The 12,584-nt window shown below is 38.7% G+C and overlaps 1 protein-coding gene across 3 annotated transcripts in view; it reads right to left on the reverse strand.

Annotated features, from left to right (window-relative positions):
- Positions 1-12,584, reverse strand: part of SEMA5A (semaphorin 5A) — a 394,782-nt gene that overhangs the window by 187,428 nt on the left and 194,770 nt on the right. The gene's annotated exons all lie outside the window — the stretch shown is intronic.

Raw genomic sequence — 12,584 nt, forward strand, 5'->3', positions numbered from 1 at the left:
ATGGAGCCAACAGACAAAGCTGCCCTCTGGGGTGGTTGTGAGGTTTAAATCCAAGGAAAACACTTAGAATGGTGTCTGACACATTGTAAAAATGCAATTAATATAGCTACTGCTAGACAGTTTATAAATATATCAAAATTTCTAGGCACAATGAAATTCTCAGCATATTCTCCATGGCTGAATTTTTCAAGAAAAAAAAGACATTGTTTATCTTGTCTCAGTTCTGGGACCCAGTCATCACACTCTTTCCAACTCATTGGCTCTGTTAATATTCCCTGTAAAAGAAACCATTCACATGTTCAGTCAATGTTACCTGAGTCATTTGATGATATTACAAGGCCATCCACCTCTCTCTCTCTCCCTCTCTCTCTCTCACACACACACATACATGCCCACACTATTGTATCTATTATGGAAACTTTTGAGAAAGGCATCTCTCATACCCAAAGGAAGAGCAAAGCGTCCCTTGACATCACTGAGGAGAGGACGGTAGTGTCCGTGATGTTCTGCAGAGCTCTGGGCAGGCCAGCTGGAGAGAAGCATTCAAAGTCTCCTCTACTTGGAGAAAGGATTGGAGAAGGTACAGAGATCATTCTCCAAAACCCCTGGGTCCAGTTCTCATGTGTTTTCCATAGGAGAAACGCTACACTCTTAATATTTAAGTCTTCCCAAAATTCATGTTAAATATCCTAACCCCCAAGGTGATGGTATTAGGACGTAGGGCCTTTGAGAGGTGCATTATCACCCCCATAAAAGGGACTCCAGAGATATCTCGAGCCCTGTCCACCATGTGAGGACTCAAAGCTAAAAGCTGGCCATCTGCCATCCAGAAGCAGGCCCTTACCAGAACTCCCCATGCTGCTACCCTGATCTGGGAATTTCAGCCTCCAGATGTATGAGAAATGAATTTCTGTTGTTTATAAGCTACCCAGTCTGTGGTATTTTGTTACAGTAGCTCGAATGGACTAAGACAGGAAGACACTGATTTATGATGACAATCATGCCACATCTCAGTCTACAGCTCCCAAGTGAACCTAACTCTGCTGACCATTCTTTTTCTGCCCCTCAGGTCCCCACTGTTCATAAAAGTGCCACTCTCTACTCCCATACTTTACCAGTGATTTTAACTATTTACTCTGCATTCACTAAACAGCTGAGAACTATGGTGCCCTCACAACCATCTCATCAGTAATAAATCAGGATGGTAGAGGCATTTAATAGGTGAATGGAAGGGGCAGAGAGGAGGAGTGTGCTTATTAGGAAAAATATCACAGTAATAATGAGAGACTATCACTGCCAGCACCACCTCCACCACCATCTTAATGAAGAAAAGCACCAGAAATTTGAACTTTTACTTTGATATCTTTTGGATTGTAAGTTGCAAATTGGTAATTTTTTTAACTCTTCCTCAATTATTTTTTAACCTAATAAAAACCAATGAATCCAAGAATTCCAGGGCTGGGTTGTCATTAGAGAGAATATAACCTTCATTTATAGATGGAGAAACTTCTCCTAATTAAGCTGTGAAGTATGATATATCCAAGATTATTAGGACTCAGAGAAAATCCTAGGGTTAGAAATAAGGCACACACCCCAGTGTCCCTGGTCCCATTGTGCTATGTGGCCTCACCAGTCACCCAATGTCCCCTTCCTAATTTCACTGGCACTAAACATACACACACACACACACACACACACACATACACACAGTAATAGTTCTTACAGTACAATTATTTCATGCCTTCATTGTTCAGTCACCTACACATTTACAAATAATTTTGAGATGATTCAAGGCTTAGCACTGCTTGCTAATGGCAAGCTTTTGATTCTCTAGGTCATTGATTCTCACCTCTGGGACTGTGATCTCACCGTGACATATGTGTCTGCTCATTAAGAGAATGTAAATCCTGGTTGACTAGATGGTGCTTCCTTTCGTCCTCCTATTTCTCACAAATTCTTCCTGACACTGCCTACCCATATTTATTTTAAGAGTACCCAAGTTTCTTCATTTATGAAATGAAAGACTATGCAATATTTAAGTAACACAAATTCCTACAAGTCCGTGACCATTTTCAGATGTATGAAATGACCATTAGAGTTGGGTGACCATATGGCCATCTAACAAAAGACTTCAAAAGACTTATCATGGTATGTTTTGATAAATTCCTGGGAAATGCTTTTCAAGTTTTTATCATTTGCAAATGAAGACTGTATTTCAACATAATCTTAACTAAAATCTCAGCATATAAATATGAAAGATAATTCTTTACTAGTAAAAATGTATTCAATAAGTATTTACCTATAACATTTGTTAATCATAAAGTCAGTTGATTACAATGACTGGAAAGTTTTGAAAGTGGAATTAATAGATCTGTAAGCTTGCAGAGCCTCAATATGTATTTAAGGTTTTTTTTTGTTTTGTTTTGTTTTTTAATATATTTCACTGATTTTTTACAGAGAGGAAGGGAGAGAGATAGAGAGTTAGAAACATCGATGAGAGAAACATCGATCAGCCGCCTCTTGCACATCTCCTACTGGGGATGTGCCCGCAGCCCAGGTACATGCCCTTGACCGGAATCGAACCTGGGACCCTTCAGTCCGCAGGCCGACGCTCTATCCACTGAGCCAAACCGGTTTCGGCAAAGGTCTATTTTTATGTCGGTTGGTTGGTTACATTTTTGTTGCTCTGTCTTTATTTGTTTAATTTTGGAGACAAAGAATTGGTAGATGCTTTCAATACTTGTTTAATACATGACTGTGGTCTACACAAATCCCAAGGAAGCAATTTAATGCCTTGCTGGACCTTTCCATATTAGAAATATGTAATATTACACATTTCAGTATTCACTTTATCCATCATAATTTTCAGTGATTTAAAAAATATTCTAAAAGATTAAATAAAAGTGAAACATTTGTGGAATTCCCTAGTCTCGCTGGAATCTAAGAATCTGACAAAACACCAGGGTGTATTCTACTATTCTCAAACCTCTTTCCTCAAACTATTTGGCTCCAAGTCCAAGTGCATTTTTGCTGTTGGAAAAATTCCAATCCAGCTAGCAAGATGAGGGACCCAAAATCTCCCCAGACAGCTTGATCTGTTAGAGTTTAGGTCAACGACCTACAAAGCTAAAGGTTACAAAAAGAAAGAAAATCTTCTAAAGGGAATAAAACAATTGATATTACCAGACGTGGGGCCACTCACACAGTAAAGGAAGATCTACGGTCCCCTGCAAGTGGCTATTCTCCAGGGCATTACCAAAGAGGCAATCTCTTTATCTTGCTATTGTGAGCTCACAGAGGAGCTCACATATGTGAGGTTCACGAGAAAGGCTACCAACCTTCCCAACATGAAGGAGTAATGCTGCTGGCTCCCCGCCAACAGGGAACGCTAACCAAATGTTTCACACCGGGTCAGTTTCTCTTGCAGGGCAATGCTTTGAGCAACCCAAAGCATGTAAGTGGTCTCATTAATCTTCATAACACCCTTAGATGTAAATAGGGAGTGAGGAGGAATATTAGTATTCTTTAGGGAGAAAGGCTGTGGTGCACAAGGTTAGGAGATTAGATTCTCAGAATGTATTAGCTGTACAGCTTAGGGGAGCTGCTCTCTATTTCCATCCCCTCCCCACCCCCTCTCATTACAGAAGTGCAAAGCAAGGGTTTACTAAGCTGCAAAGGTCCACTTTAATGGCTATGGTAAACAAAAGTATGAGCTTTTCTCCCCTTGGTAGGGACCTACTTTTTTTTTGATGTTCTGGAATAACATTTGACACTGCCCATTCCAATGTAATAAATATTACTATTAGGAGAGCTAATACAGGGGTAATACACAGATCCAATAGACTGAATAATTCAAATCACAAAGCCATTCAATTTGGCAGATGCGAGCTGACAGTTTTGAAGCCCGTTCATCTCTTACTCACTAGACACCTGAGTGCATTGCCTCCCTCGTCACTGGGGTTTATTTCTTATTGACTGCAGGACTGAATAACTCATTCCTCTGTCCCCTCACTTCCCCCAGGGGCCTATTAGCAACAAATCACTAAGCACAACAATATATTCTCTGAGGAAGGAGTATGGGCTTTAGTAGGCGAAGTTCATCTGTGTCCTCGTGTAAAGTAATAAAATTCAGCTGGCATTAAAGAAAAGGTTGAGCCATCATGAGCATATTAACTAAATGACTCATTTTATCTAGAGACACCATAAAACTTAACTCTGACCTCCATTAATTATGAAAGACACAGGTGTTTTAAAATGACATTCTCTTAGAATAACTCAATTGGTCTCTGATGAATACAGCTATAAAATCAAAGAAAAAGTTCCAAGTTCCTATGGAACAGGTAGGTGAGAGGCTTTCTTAAGGAAAAGGAGCAGAATACCAAGTACTCAAGACAGTCGTGCATTTTGCACAAAGAGAAAATGGAGACAAACAGCAAGTAAATCTTTAAGAAAATGTTTTAAACAATGATGATAAAAACATATCGAGGTTTAGACCTCGGTTAATCATGAAATAATCTGAAGACAAAATGCACACTGTATAAAACCTGTGACCACTGAGGTAACTCTGAGAGCTGATGGCTACTGAAAAGCTAGCCTCACCTGGAACTGTGCCAGCTTCGCCCCCCCTCCCCCGAGATTTCTTTTTATTGCTAGATTCCATTCTAACTGGCACCAATTGCCAACAGGCACAGAGTTTAAAGCACCCGCAAGACGCCCAAATTTTCAATAGCACTGACAGACTTGTGCATTAAAATATAAGTCTGACTTTGCAGCTACAGAAAAGTAGTAACTATATCCTTTTATCCTTTAAAACACAAAAGTGTTTTATAAAAATTGTTTAAATGCAAATATTTATTATGTCAATTATATCCATAGCTTTAAAATACATAAAGATTCAATTCCACCATGTAACCATCTTCCCTAGTTCACCCACCTATTTATAATTGCTATTCCTAAGACTTTCATTATGCCGGTTGACTTGAAACAACTTCCAGAAGCCTTTATCTTTTCTGTGGTTATAATGTTTCCAAAATTATCTCTTTCACATGCATTTTCCACAAGTTTGGGGGAGCTTGATTAAATTTTAAAATTGGCAAACTATTCCATACATATAGCACAATATTTAAATAGTTGGATCCCATTTAGATCATGGCTTTGAATGCTGATTTTTTTCCTTTTAATATGGAGACAAATGTATAATATGGTCATATGTTATGAGCTACCTCCTCAGTCCAACTTTTTCCTACCCTCCTGAAAAATAATAAATATGTGTACTTTGGGCAATAAAATTTTAAAAACAATTTTGATTTTATTATCGTTGTTGTTACCATATGTGTTCAGTAATCACTTTCCCAGAATTTTATTGGCTTAGTTCATTCTTTATTTCATTCCCTAAAAGCCTACTTCAAATCCTTTATAAGTCCTGTTTATTAGAAATAAGTTTCAAAGAATACATCAAAACCAAGATCAAACAGTCTTAATAGCACTCTGGTATATTTCAATACCAAGATTAAAAGTCACTGAAGTACATGGATAGCCTCTTGGTATTTGACAAATAGAATGAAAAACAAAGATGGACTTTTAGTGGCATGCTACAATTAAGACCAATGCTTCTAGCAAATTTCAGAGAATAAAATCAGGAAAACCTTTTTACCTTAAGCAAATTTAGTGATATAGCTATTAATCAATATTGTTAATCACACTGATAGTTTAAATTTTACTATGCTCTAAATGTTACTTGCAAATCTCTAAGTGCTTTTAGGATTACAGATGATGACTTATGATGACTTACTATTCTAAATTTAACTGGTGACTTTTGCTTTGTGTATGTCCACTGGGTATTTGATTTGTTCCTTTCCATTTTTCAGTTAATAGAGATCATTTTGCATTTTAAAAAATACCAAGTGAATTATCCTATGATTCTTTTAACTTCTGTTTTCCTAGAAATAGTCACTGCTCAAATTAACGCTATATGCAATTATTTTTCTGGGTTATCTTCAGAATTAGCAAAATCTGAGGGTTTTTTTATGTTTCTTCAAATAATCAAAGATTTACAACTCATTCCTCATTTGCTCAAGCCCAGCTGATGCCATCACAAGCCACACTCCCAAATCTCACCTTTGGCCCTTGCCCTCAGCCACCCCATTATATTCACCATCAGTCACTGTTAAACCCATCTCTGAAACAGGTCTCAAATCCAACTTCTCCTCTCCATTTGCACTATCACTAAGTTTAAGTTCTCTCTACTGTCACCTGATCCACAGCCCCCAACTGCTATCCCTACTTCCAAAATTCTCCAAACTCTAGCACATTCTGCATACAGTATGGCAAAAGTATCTCCCCAATGCAAATCTGAGCTTGTAAATAGATAGACCTAGACAATCTCCCGAGCAACTAATGACTCTGGAAGAGGTTCTCAAATTTGCCAAGCCAGCAGATCAACACGAGCTGCTTGTACAGGAGATTCCAACGTTACTTCAGGAAAGTCTAATTCTAATAAACTGAAGAGAGGCCTGGGCATCTGCTTTCTTGAAAGGCCTCTCAAATAACTCTCATGAAGGCTGGAATTGGAACCATGGGTCTAGAGGATTAAGTCCAAACTCCTCCATAATCTGTCCTCACCTAAAGCTCTTGCCTCACCTATAGTAAGTTCCCCCTCAGCCACCAACAGGTCACACTTCATCATGATCTGGGACTCTCCCTGTGGTGTGGTCCTTCTGGAAGGAAGACTATCCCACCTGCCAGACTCCGTATATATCTCCAAGGCCCAATGGGTAGAGCCATTCTCGGTGCACCCTTTTCACCCGCAAGGTTCCATCATGCTCCTTCACTCTTGATGTTTCCGGGGCCCTGAACTCAGGCCTCCCTGGGAGAATTTAATTGCTTGTGTTGACCCACCCACTAGTCCAGGAGTCAGCAAACTTTTCTTTAAGGATCTGAGAGCAAAGATTTCACCTTTGTTGTCTCACTGGCAAGTACTCATCCCTGCAGCTAAAGCTCTAAAGCAGCCATAGGTAAGATACAAATAAATAGGTGTGGCTGTATTCCAATAAGACTTTATTTATAAAGACAGGAGGCCAACTTGGGCCTTAGCTTGCCAACCCTTGTGCCAGGCTATCAAGTCTTCAACCTTTTTTCCTAATGCCTAAGATACTTTCTGACATAAAGTAGGCTCAATAAATATTTGACGAATGAAGAGTCATGAAAGAAGAACAAACGAACTACTAAATTATGATGGACGCCACGTGGGACCCACGAGGAGAAAAACTCTCAACTCAAATACTGTATCTCATATCTCTCACACAACACTCAAAGTAAAGAGTCAGATTTATTTTGATCACACTCTTGTGTTGACTCATTCATGTAATTTGGAAAATGGAAGACTATCGATTTAACTACAGAAATGACTAGAGCTCGGCTTATCAGCTCTCTAGCTCCAGCAGGGAAGGAAGGACTGAGATTATTTTGTTTTTCACAACAGCGAAAGGAACATGGCTAGAAGTCTTTCCCACGAGAGTGTCTACAGACCACCTGTTTGTTAGAAGCACACACTCCAGGACCCCCTTCCAGCATTGAATCAGAGGATGGGGCTAGGGAGCAGAGATAGCTGAATTTTGAATAAATGCCCCTGATGATACTTACTTAGGTACACTGTTTGGCAAATATTGCACAAAATTTAACAAAGCCAGAAGAAAAAGAGTGGGCTTTTTAACCCAGATTAATCAAATGGGCCTATTGGAAGAAAGGGGAGAGCTGTGGGAGGAGGAGAAAGATAAGTAGAGAGAATCTTAAGAGAAAAACACACACCAATGAATCGAGTGCCAACAGGGAGAAGGAAAGGACAGAGAGAAAATATTTAAACCATAAAGTATAGGTTTAAAGCAATTCCAGGTGGGCAGGGGTGAAAATGCAGACCAAAAATGAAAAGCACCGTCCTTCTTTTCATCACCAGCTGCTTTTCCTAAGTTGTAATTAATGTAAATACAACATAAACATCACCATTACATGGGATTTCTTTGCACGATGGGGTTCTGCTGCTTTTTGGATTCACTCCTAATTGCTGATTTCATTCTATTCAGCAGGAGTTTCCTTTAATGTACACACTTGACTAAAATATAGCCCTTGGGAAATAGAAGTTGTGGCTACTAGAGGCAGAAATCTCATAAAAATCTCCAGTTTCCTTTTAATTACCTGCTGCTTCCAACAAATTAGTCCTAAGCTAAAACTTTAAAATGAAAAGAGGAATTATAACCACCAAAAAGAGAAAATTATATTAGTCATTTTTTTAAAAAAAATGACTTCTCTATGAATCTAAAATATAGAGTCCTTTGTTTAGAACCAGTGACAAAGCCATCTTGAAAGAAGGAACTCATTCAAATTAAATAGAAGCCTGCCCATTCATTCCATGTTATCTTATGGGGATAGACGCTTTGAATATTTAAGGCAAACGCAGCCCCAGCACAGCAGAAGTAATTTATCTTTCTTTTTTATCTTTAGTTTGGTAGATGAAAACCATGAGCAAAACAAATGGTTCAAATTAATACAAAAAAAAAATTTTTTTTTTTCAAAACCACTTTGTTGTGACAGTTAAGGAATACCAAGCTCGGCCTTGGAAGCACTCAGGTTTTAGTTTTAGTTTTAGATACTCAGCATGCTGCTTATGAATCTAGACTATTTGTACAAACATATATACAGAAATACCTTCCAATACATGTAAATAATCCATTAATTACAATAGTAAGTTCTATGCGAGATGCACTGTGGGCTGGAACTCACATCGGGTCAGCTGTGCAAGGAGACTCCCTTTTTCTTGATATCCTTATAATGCTCCCATTTTGTGATGCAATTTTAATAAAGTAAAAATGTCCAATGACAAAAGTCATTGTATTTGTCATCAATTATGATGATTACCTGACCAAAGTTTTGGGTGCACGGGCTTCCATCCCACCACTTTAATCATAAGCAAGTGGTTGGGTCTCCTGGACTCCCAGGGGACTGTGTGAGAGCTTATAGGTGAGTGCAAGCCTTTCTATGCCCTTCAATTTATATGTTTATCTGACACTGACCTTGTCAGAGATAATGAAGATACCCAGGAGTAAAGTTATAGGAGCAAAATAACTCAAAATACAAACAAGAAAAGATGAAATCAACCCCTATTATCTTTGATGAGAACCTCTTTTCCTTACTGCTGTATGACTTTATGCTTTATAAAAATATGGATGATTTGTAACACCCTGCACTGTGTGCAGCCTAAGCTAGTCACCTTTTGGAATAATATTTAAATTCAGCACAGAATCTCCTGCCATCTTTACAATGAACCTGAAACACTAAAGATCATCAGATTCATTTGGAGAACTGAATCACCCTCCCGTACATTTGTTGTTACAATTCTAAATGCAGGAAACTTACATTTGTGTCAACTTTCTGATCTATTAGCACTATAATTATTTCCATAATTATCTATTCAAATATCTCTAAACCATAGCATATTCTTTCATTCTGGAATTTCATTATGTTTGTTTTATCTGCATATCATGGGAGCTGCTTTTAGATTTTTGGACAAAATATATAAAAATCAGAAAATATAATCCCCTAATATAAACCAATAGAATCAAATACTTCAGGGAAATAACTAAAAAGATTAACTGTGATTATTTCTGAACTTGTTTTTTTCTTTATGCTTTACTGCATTTTCCATATTTTCTACAATAAAAATGCCTGAGTCACATCATTTAAAACACCAACATTATTAAATTTTAAAAAGGCTTGGGTAAACAGGCTATGAATGTCAATGCTTTTAAAATATTATGAAAGATAATGTGCTCCTTGAAAATGGTAGAGTTAGGGATCCTTCCAGAAATGTATGCGTTCAGATGCAAGGACCTTCTGGCATTACACAACACAAATCGCCTAAGGAAAGGTTTTTGTTTTGCTGCACAATGAAGTTCTTTTGGCAAAGAGCACAAAGAATCTTGAACTGAGTTTAATTTCAGGAAGATAAAGTGTGACTGATATGAAGTGAAGCCATCCAATAAACAATTTTACAATGCCTAGTGCTAATGAAAAAACAAAAACTCTCATTGTATTTTTCTATCCATCATATATTTAAATCACTACAGATTTCTACAATATACACCGGCTATCTAAACTTTTTTTGTTAGGTCAAAGCCCTCCCAAACAGGAATCTGAGGGCTAGATTATTTTTAAAGTTTTAAAATTGGCTCACACTCCTTCCCAAACATTCTGAGCTTAATCCCACCAAGTCTTCTAGGTAAAATTCCTATTCTTACTCAGTGATATCAGCCAAAATATATATGCACATGTATGTCAGACCCCATAGATAGCCCCGGAGCTCCCCACCTCTGCGTGCCTGTTATTGTGACAATCACTTTTCATGGATTATTTCATTTAATACTCACAACAGCTGAAAGGAATAGAAATAATTATATCAATTTTAAAGATGAGAAAATTAGACTCTGAAATGGGCTCAAGGTCACACAGCTAAGCAAGTCCAGGCTATCCTTTCTTTTGTTTATGAAGTGTCTACAATGTGCCATGCACTGTACTAGAATAGAAAATGCAGCCCATGTCCTAGGATTGCTTATCTGAAATTCAAATTTAACTGCATATCCTGGACTTTTATGTGCTAAGTTTGGACATCCTATTGCTCCTGGTCACCATGTCATACTGCATACTAGGTTGACTCAGTGACTAGTCTAGTCCCTCCTGGTGTGGCTGGGCTGTTGCTGTAGTGAGAAGAGGTAGATGAAGACTTCCAGGAACACTAGCACGGATATTTCTCAGGGCACTAGGAGGAAGACCTCCGGGAACATTGGGATGAAGATCTTCAGAGATGCTGGGATGCTGACCTCCAGGACACTGAGATGGGAACCTCCACGGTCACTAGGATTGAGACATTCAAGGATAGGTGTCCCTTGGGAATAATTCCCGGGAACTGTTTCTTGCCTAGAGGGACCATGAGATATCTGTTCTAAGTTCCATTTTGCTCGGTGGCTTCTCACATTCATTAGAACATTATGTGCCATTGACCAAATGCCAGCCTCTGGCAAAGTATATGCATACGTGTGGTGCATCCTATTCAATCTCCAGAATTGATGGAGTTGATGGAGTGTCTTTTGAGTCAAGTTCACAAGAAAACCTTTTCTAAAGTTCTTTAGAGTTGCATGAGGGATTTTGAGCCAGCTATACCAGTTGAGGTCATATTTGCACCTGCTGTCCCAGAATGGGGCCTGTTTCCCTTGTGGCTAAGGGAAAGAGCTCATCTTCCATAGGGTTAGTTTTGAGGCTTAGGGGCTGCCACTAGCTTGTGTCCTTGCCAAAATGTAGGTATCTGGAATGAATCTGCTTCAACCCATACCCCTTTCCCCTTAAGTTTCCTCCAGGTGCAGAGGGGTGCACATGCAAATCAAATCCTGGAAATATATACATTTAAACAACAGACATCTCTGAGTTTTTACCCGGATGAGAAATTGCTATATTCTAGATCAGTGGTTCTCAACCTTCTGGCCCTTTAAATACAGTTCCTCATGTTGTGACCCAACCAAAAAATTATTTTCATTGCTACTTCATAACTGTAATGTTGCTATTATTATGAATCATAATGTAAATATCTGATATGCAGGATGGTCTTAGGTAACCCCTGTGAAAGGTTGTTCGACCACCAAAGGGATTGCGACCCACAGGTTGAGAACCGCTGTTCTAGAGAAACACAAGATAGACACATCCTCTTTCCACTGGTAAGTCACTATCTGATCACAAGGGGTGGAGGACACTGGACAAGAAATAATGCATTAAGTGAACTAATGAAGGCAGATGACAGATGTCATCTAACAGGAATTCTAATAAGACCACACAGAGCAAGGAATGTAACAGGTCAGGCCAGATGAAGAAGCCTGGAGCCAGATCTTTACTCCAAGTTCACCATGTAGATAACTTGTGGTGGGTTGGATGGGTAGCTAATATTCCAGAAAAGTAACCAAATCCCAGAGGCAAGAAAGAGAACTTTTTACTTTTTGGGTAACATAAATAATTTCACATGCCTGTAACTAGAGGAGGATGAGAAAGAAAAAAAAAAGTGATTTGGGACCACAAGGCAGAGTGTCTGGTGCACCACACCAAAGAGTCAAGGTTTATCCAGTGGGAGCTATTGGAAGCAGATATTTTAAAAGATGACATTGGCCATGGTATGTAGAAGGAAGAGAAAATCTGGAGGCCAGCAAATCAGTTAAAAATCCCTGCAATAAAGAGCTCAGGCTTCCAGTGATGGAATTCCATGGAAATCAGCATCAGAAATCCACGAAGTATTAGCAATGGCTGGAGTAAGCAAAAGCACACCAAGTGAGCCCATCCAGTCCATATTCACTGTCTATGTACAAACATAAAGAAATGCAGGTGACATGTTCAGTGTCAGGAATTAAACCCACTTCTGTCTATTAATTTAAAGTTAGAACCATACGTCTAATGTCTTCAAGTATTGGGTGGATGTACAAGGGTTCCTTAAGATCTGACAGCAAAAACAACTATGCCATATGTTCAATGTTTATCTATAGTGCCCAGAACTTAAG

The sequence above is a fragment of the Myotis yumanensis genome, unplaced genomic scaffold, assembly GCF_028538775.1.
Source record: "Myotis yumanensis isolate MYYU_CA2020_CCGP unplaced genomic scaffold, mMyoYum1.0.hap1 SCAF_4, whole genome shotgun sequence".
In the NCBI taxonomy this organism is placed as follows: domain Eukaryota; kingdom Metazoa; phylum Chordata; class Mammalia; order Chiroptera; family Vespertilionidae; genus Myotis; species Myotis yumanensis.